Source organism: Pan troglodytes, chromosome 8, assembly GCF_028858775.2.
Source record: "Pan troglodytes isolate AG18354 chromosome 8, NHGRI_mPanTro3-v2.0_pri, whole genome shotgun sequence".
In the NCBI taxonomy this organism is placed as follows: domain Eukaryota; kingdom Metazoa; phylum Chordata; class Mammalia; order Primates; family Hominidae; genus Pan; species Pan troglodytes.
In genome coordinates this window covers 77,113,898-77,121,884 of record NC_072406.2, presented here as the reverse complement: position 1 = coordinate 77,121,884, position 7,987 = coordinate 77,113,898, and the positions used below count along the sequence as shown (strand labels likewise).

The window sequence follows — 7,987 nt, the reverse complement described above, 5'->3', positions numbered from 1 at the left end:
ACATTGTGGTGCACTGGCAAGACTGCAACAGTCTCTGCCATTGTAGTGTGAACACAGACATAGACAATATAAAAAAAAAAAAAAATGAGCCTGGCTCTGCACCAGTAATGCCTTATTAAAAGAGGGCTGGACTTGCTCAGCAGGCCATAGTTAACATAGTTAACTAAATCCTCATATAGAGCATACTTCTTAATTACAATAAAATTAGGTTAGAAAAATATAATAAAAAGAAAATTGGAATATCCTCAGACATACAGAAATTTAAAATTTCACTTTTAAAGATGCCATAATTCAAAGAAAACATTGCTAGGATAAAAAATGGCTATAATACATGAAAAAAATACCTCATATCAAAATCTGTGTTGCTCACTAAAATGAAGTAGGGGTGCTCAGGGAGTTGGCTGATTCCGCATCTGAGGCAGGATATGAACAAGATGAGCCTAAAACCTGTTGTGAAAAGAGAAAATTAAGAAATTTTTCAAAATCACAGTAAAACCACAGGAACCATTTTAAAAATTATCCCTCAGAAGTTGAGACAATTTTTGTATCAAAAAGAATAAAGGTTTCAATGGTTTGAAACATACTGAATACTTTAAAAAATCCATTAGTGTCTAAGAGAAATGAACAAATGGTTATATGGTTAACTTTGGAAGATGATGTGTCAAATTATGAATTAGAAATTATTCATTAAAAGAAATTAAAAATTGTTGCACCCTTTCCTGGAAGAATTTCACATCAGAATAATCAAGACTCCTTGAGGGAAATATTGTAATAGAATTTTTTAGCTTAATAAACAAAGAATAAAAATTGTATTATTATAAAAACATATAAAGTCTACTAAAATAATGGATATAGTCAATAACCATAAATGGCTTCTGAAACTGTAAATGAAATAGTGATAGAAAAATGTATAATAGATAAATCAGACAGGTAACAACTGTATCAGCTGATCACTTTCAATATCTTAAATAAAGAGACAACCAGAAAGATATGCTGGTAAAAAAGTACTCAACGTCATCTATGAAGTATTCTTTCCAGAAATTCAAATCTTTCATCTGGTCAAGTCTCTAGATTTAACTATCATTTATGAGAAATTCAGGCCAACTAGAAATATATCAAAGGCAGCACAAGATATAGTGAACACATTCTCATATTTAGAAATATCTGTGGAATAAATAACATCATATCTTCAACAAATATAAGGGGAAAAAGCTGACAAGTAAAAGCTATAGTTTAAAAAACATTTAAAGTACATAACAACCCAATTCAATGTGTGGACCTTTTGTTTAAATTTTGACTTAATAAAACTGACTATAAAAAGAAAGATGAAAAACAGGAAAGTTCAAAGACAGACTGGCTATTGTAGCATATTGAGAAGTTGTTATTAAAAATGTTAGATGGTAATAATGTATTGTTATTTTGTTTTAAGTATCCTTTTAGTGATAAATACCACAATGTTTAGGGATGAAATCATGCGATATATATGTAAATCTCCTTAAAATGTTAAGGAAAGGATGACAGAGTGTGGGGTAGATATTGTGAAGGAAAATCTTGGGGTCTGAAAATCACTAATCTAAAGGAAAAAGTCAAGCTGGGAACTGCTTAAGGCAAACCTGCCTCCCTTTCTATTCAAAGTCATCCCTCTGCTCACTGAGAAAAATGCATATCTGATTGCTTCCTTTGGAAAGGCTAATCAGAAACTCAAAAGAATGCAACCATTTTTTCTATTATCTACCTATGACCTGGAAGTCCCCTTCACACATCGCGTTGTCCCACCTTTCTGGACAGAAGCAATATACAACTTACATATACTGAGTGATAGCTCATGTCTCCCTAAAATGAATAAAACCAAGCTGTGCCCCGACCACCTTGGGCACATATCATCAGGCCCTCCTGGGGCTGTCATGGGCGCACGTCCTTAACTTTGGCAAAACAAACTTCCTAAATTGACTAGGACCTGTCTCACATAGTTGGGTTTCACAATATCAAACAAGATTGACCATAAATTGATAGTAATTTATACTGGAATTATGTACATGACAGGAGGTTATAATTTTGCTATTTTCTCTACTATGTATATATGTGAAACATTTCTTAATATAATCTCTTAAAACTTAAAAAAATGTGTGGGAAGCAGCTGTAGTTGTGCCAGAGGAAATAATATAGCCTAGAATTCATATAAAAGAAAAAAGATTACATAAAAAAATCTTATCCATATTAAAAGTTTATAAAAGAACACTAACTAAATTCCAAAGAAAATACAAGAAAAAGGTGATACAGACTAGGAGATCATAAAACTAAAATATAAGCAACAATAAAGAGAATAAAAAAGACAAAATATTTTTGAAAATCCAGTTGAGTTGGGATGTTTCTGATGAGACAGAGAAGTCAAATGTGAGAAAAATTGTAAATGATGAAAGTCAATATCAGGGATAAACAGAGGTGTTACAATAGATTCTGTAGATATTAAAAACAATAAAAAAGTTATAGAAACACACAAATAAAATTTAAAAGCTACATTAAATGGATAATTTTCTGGAAATAAACAATTATGACACAAGAAGAAAAAGCTGAGCATTGTTTACTATTATAAATGTAGAATTTATAATTACAAAGCTTTTCATGCTTTACAGAAATATTGTATCAATTATTTTAAACAAAATTATATTCAATTTGACATAAAGTTTTCCAGAGAACTGAAAATTTCAGAAGAGTGACAAACTCGTGTTACTAATCCAGTATCACCTTTATGCCAAACATTAGGTTGTTGCAAAAGTAATTTCAGTTTTTGCCGTTGAAAGTAATGGCAAAAACCACGATTACTTTTGCACCAACCTAATAGAGAATATTGAGAGAACAGAACATTATTGGTATCTTACCTCATGGATTTTGAAGCCAAACCTTAAATTCAACAAGGTACGGAATGAATAAAAAATGAACAATATGTTGGATGTGATAATGGAATGCCTGTTTAGCTTAATATTTAAAAAGCAGTCATACTTTGCCACAGCAATATATTAAAGAAGCAAAATTGTATAACATTTTTACTAGATGCATTTGTAAAAGCACCAAACTAGGAATAGAAAGGAATTTCCTTGATATGATACAGTCTGTTTTCACAAACTATAGAGCAAACACTTTATGGTGAAACAGCAACCTTTTTTTTTTTTTTTTTTTTTTTTAACTAGGACCTTACCAGGTGAGGTAAAAACAGCTTGATTTTCAACTTCCAGCAAGTGCTTCCTGTTGCCTGAGGGCTTTCTCCTGCTGCTGAGCCAGCTTTGGTGCCCCTGTGGCAGTCCAGATGTGCCAGGGAATGAATAGCCCTAGAAGCAGCTCTCTGCATGGCTGATAGGAATTAATGCATACATACCCCACCATCTGCACCCCGGCCCTTGGGAGGAACAACTGGGAGGCATGTGTCCTCCACTGATTCGTAGTTTCTTACCCATGCAAAAGTGCCAGTAGCCCACAGTAGAAGCTGGCATCCTTTATCGGCTATCTTATTTTCCTTCATTTTTTCATATCTTTAATAAACTATTTGCACTAGGATCCTAATCTCAGTGTCTGCTTCTGGGTAATCCAAACTAATTCATAATATAATTGCTGAAAATCTATTTACTTTGATAATAATAAATTCATTTATAAAATAACGTATAATTTTAATTGATTTTACAGCTATTAACTTCTCTTCTTACCATTTAAAAAATGGAAAATGCCTAACAGTCTCACTCATTTAGGATAAACAAAAATGCACTCTGCTTTAGCACAATATTTAATACAGTCAAGCATTTCATAATCACAGGAATATAGCTCAACAGTTTCACAGGCACATATGAATATACAAACCTTTGTGTGTATGTTTTGTTGTGGTTATTGTTTTATAACAGGACTACTTCTAATTCATATTTTAGATTAGGTATAAAATAATTACAGAATAGTGATGCAATAGAGGTGGCTTATTTCCCTGTATTCTAAACACTACACATAAAAGAATTTAAGACAAAGTAACATTACTGGTTAGTTACTCCTTATACCTTACCTCTTCCTCTAGGAATGAGGAGAGATTATCTGATACAGTGGGAGAAGAAACTGATCCTCATTAGCTCATCAGCTTTTTCTTTGGAGCAAGCCTATTCACAAGATGCATGAATTCCTGTGAGAGGCTTCCTCTCAAGGAGAGCCCTGGGATTGTCTACACTACAGTATCAGGTTAGGGATGTCTGTCCAATTCAGGAGTGAAGTCTGAGTAAACCCACTGTGTTAGCCTGTTCTCACGCTGCTATGAAGAAATACTCGAGACTGCATAACTTATAAAGAAAAGAGATTTGATTGACTCACAGTTCCACATGGAGGCCTCAGGAAACTTACAATCATGGTGGAAGGGGAAGCAAACATGTCCTTCTTCAATGGCAGCAGGAGACAGAAGTGGAGAGCAAAGGGGGCAACACCCCTTATAAAACCATCAGATCTCATGAGAACTCACTCATTATCACAAGAACAGCATAGGGGAACTGCCCCCATGATCTAATCACCTTCCACAAGGTCCCTCCTCCAACACATGGTGATTACAATTCAGATTACAATTCGAGATGAGATTTGAGTGGGGATACAGAGCCAGACCATATCACCCACTTAGCTGCAAACCAAAGCTGTCCTTTAAATAGCACTTTCAGTTAAAAGTGGTATTTTCATCTCCATTTATAAAATTCCTACATGTATTTCTCAATGTGCTTTGAACTCAAGGGGGAAAAAGGGAGGTATTTATCAGCCCCTTAAAATCACAAACTATTGAAAAAGAATCTCTAGGGGTGAATCCAGACACTTTATTTTTAACAAGCTCCACAAATTATTTTAGTGCACACTAAGTTTGGAGAATCTTTAGAGACAATGATATATATAAGCATACAAGTTACTTTCCTGGAAAGAAGATTTTATTCAAAATTTTAAATTTGTAATTTTTAAAGCTTTCATTTAAGTTTTTATTAAGTACACAATAGAATTTTTAAAAAAATTATTACTGTAAAATTATATTTAATCAACTAAACCTAGTTCAGAAAATAAATATTTAATTAAAATATTTAAAATGCTTATTTAAATTGAATAATGATAAAACAGTTAACATATTTATAACTCTTTCAGTGTGTTCAATGGTATACTGGGAAATTCTCTAGAATATTATCTTGATTGAGGAAGATATTTTCCCTCAACGCCCACATCTGCACTCAAGATATCCAGATTCCACGTGTGCTGTTCAGTGGGCCTCTGTGTATCCAACTGTCCAGGACTGTTGGTTGGGTTGATCCCAGAATGGATTGGTGGTTTTCTGTGGATTTTCAAATATTAGAAGAGCTGGAAGTTGAGACTCTCCTGTCTGTGCCCGGAGCTTTCTTCCCTTCCCTAACTGAAGAATTCTTTCTTTTTTCTCTTCCTCTTCACTTCAGCCCTCTACTTCTGGTTTGCAGAATAGACAAACTAGCTGTGTAGATATGCATTCAAATATTTCTATCTTATGCTAAAGCTAGTGTCTTTTTTCAGGCTTTGTTTTTGCTTTCTGTTATCTTGTAAAGTAAAAGTGGTACTGCAGTAACTAATGACAGAGGAAAAGGAAAGCAAAAATTTGGAAAGTAAATAAATTAATAATTTAGAATACAACAAAATAGAAAGGCTAAAAATAAGAATATAGACTTGCCCTTTAAACTTCAAAACCCATTCAGGATCAATGGAAAAAAATAGATAATGAGAAAGTGTCCATATGTGTGTGTTTCTAACCTCCGTCTTTCTCTCTCCCTCTCTCTCTAGCCTTTCCATACATATTGTTCACATGACAGCAAAGGGACGGATGGTAAATACTTTAGTGTTTATAAGCAGTCATTCTCACAACAACTTAGCTCTGTCTTGTAACGCAAAAGCAGCCATATACGCACATGGACAAATAAGCATGGCTGTGTGATATAGTTTGGCTCTGTCCCCACCCAAAACCTCATCTTGAATTGTAATCCCCATGATCCCCACATGTCAAAGGAAAGACCAGGCGGAGGCAATGGAATCATGGGGGCGGTTTCCCCCATGCTGTTCTTATGATGGTGAGTTCTCACAAGGTCTGATGCTTTTGTAAGTGTTCCATAGTTCCTCCTGCGTTCATTCTCCTTCCTGTCACCATGTGAAAAAGGTGCCTTGCTTCTCCTTCACCTCTGACCTGATTCTAAGTTTCCTGAGGCCTCCTTAGCCATGCCGAACTGTAAGTCAATGAAACCTCTTTCCTTTATAAATTACCCAGTCTCAGGCAATTATTTATAACAGTGTGAAAATGGGCTAATACAGCATGTTCCAGTAAAACTTTACTTTCAAAAGCAGGTAGTGGGATTGCCTCCTGGTTAAATTTAAAAGATATAATCCTACAGGGAGAAAGGGTAGAAAATTCAGTAAATGGCAAGGTACAATTTTTCAAACACCCATTTTGTAACCCACAAGTAACTTCCAGATAGTACTATAAAATCAAACTGACTTTTAAACCTATTATCTATATTCTAAAATATACAAAAGACATAGTGTCATAGACTTATTTATTACAAATAATTTTTTCCAAGAGAGTTCTTGATGGCCTCATTTAAAAATTGAACATGTGGTTTCCTTTTACTTTTGACAATGAGTATTACTACAGTACAGCTTGGAAGGAGAAGCAAAATGCAAGGATTTAAAATATGAAAGTAAAACTTAAAAAAAAAAGTTATTGCCCTGAACTTAATTTCAATACCTTCTATTTATAGTGCTTCATTGGTGACTTTCTTATTCCATAGTGCTTTAAGACCAACTCAAATTACTTTCATTCTAGATATAAAACTCATTCTAGATATAAAACTCATTCTAGATATAAAACTTCCATAGGTATTTTGACATTGTCATAGTAATTAGTATTAAATATTGACAAAAAGTTTTGAAGAACATATATGCCGGTGGTTTTATCAATACACTAACTAAAAACATAAAAGCCAAACTAGAATTGCAGGCAATCTTATTATCTGATTCCATTAATTTGGTTTGCATGTTTTGAATATCACTGAATTTTATTTTACTTTTCAAAGAGAAAGGCTAAAGAGGACATTGATAATTAGTGAGACCTTCAAGATTCAATCTCATGAGAACAAAAAAATGTACAGTGTTTTCTCTTAAGGTCTATCTCTTCTTTTGAGTAAGAGTGCCATCTGCAGCTGTGAATCTGGATGCTGTCAAAGTAAGCTCTTCGTGTCAGCACAATCACATCCAGGTTATGCGATTGTGGAGGAGTAACCTGCTTCTATTTGCTGAAAGTAGGCACACCAATTTATCCAAACCCAGGCAACTCGACCCTTCAAAATAGGCAATGTTATCTCACTTATATCTTTGACTATAATTTCAAGGCAACTCATTTGAAATACTAATTTACTTTAGATACGAAAAATGTATTCTTTACATCTGACAAGATACCACATTTTAACACCGGCCACAAGTAGGGGAACATAGTTATAAATATAGCATCAACTTCTTGAGGAATGATACACATCTATCATATAATTGAAATAAGATCTATTATGAGGGAAGTTCTTCACAGTGAGCACGTCTCCACCATGAAAATCATCCTAATTGCTAATAATACCTACAACATTTTCATTAGTTATACATATAATTATGAAAGTATATGTATTATAGAATTGGATGTCAGAAGGATCGGTATTATCAGCTAGAGCAAAATAAATATAGGAAAGCATGCTATAGTTAAAAAGTAATAAATTTGTATGCAGATGAATTGGATTTGAGTCTGAGTACCTCCACTGATGGAGTCAATTTATCACCATAAACATGTTTCCCTCCTGTAAAAATGATTTGAAAAATTATTTCCTACTTGACATATTTTTAAAAATAATTCTGTAATGACATAGGAATGGGAAAGACCATTGTAAACCTCAAAGTACACAGTCATTTTCTTGGTCATTAACGAAGAAACTCT

General features: G+C 33.7%; 1 long non-coding RNA gene across 1 annotated transcript in view; it reads right to left on the bottom strand.

Moving 5' to 3' along the window:
* Nucleotides 1-261: 261 nt before the first annotated feature.
* LOC134807173 (uncharacterized) overlaps nucleotides 262-7,987 on the bottom strand; it is a 127,381-nt gene continuing 119,655 nt past the window's right edge. Inside the window, exon 5 of the long non-coding RNA XR_010146907.1 lies at nucleotides 262-447. This is a non-coding gene — a long non-coding RNA (uncharacterized LOC134807173). The remainder of the gene's footprint in view (nucleotides 448-7,987) is intronic.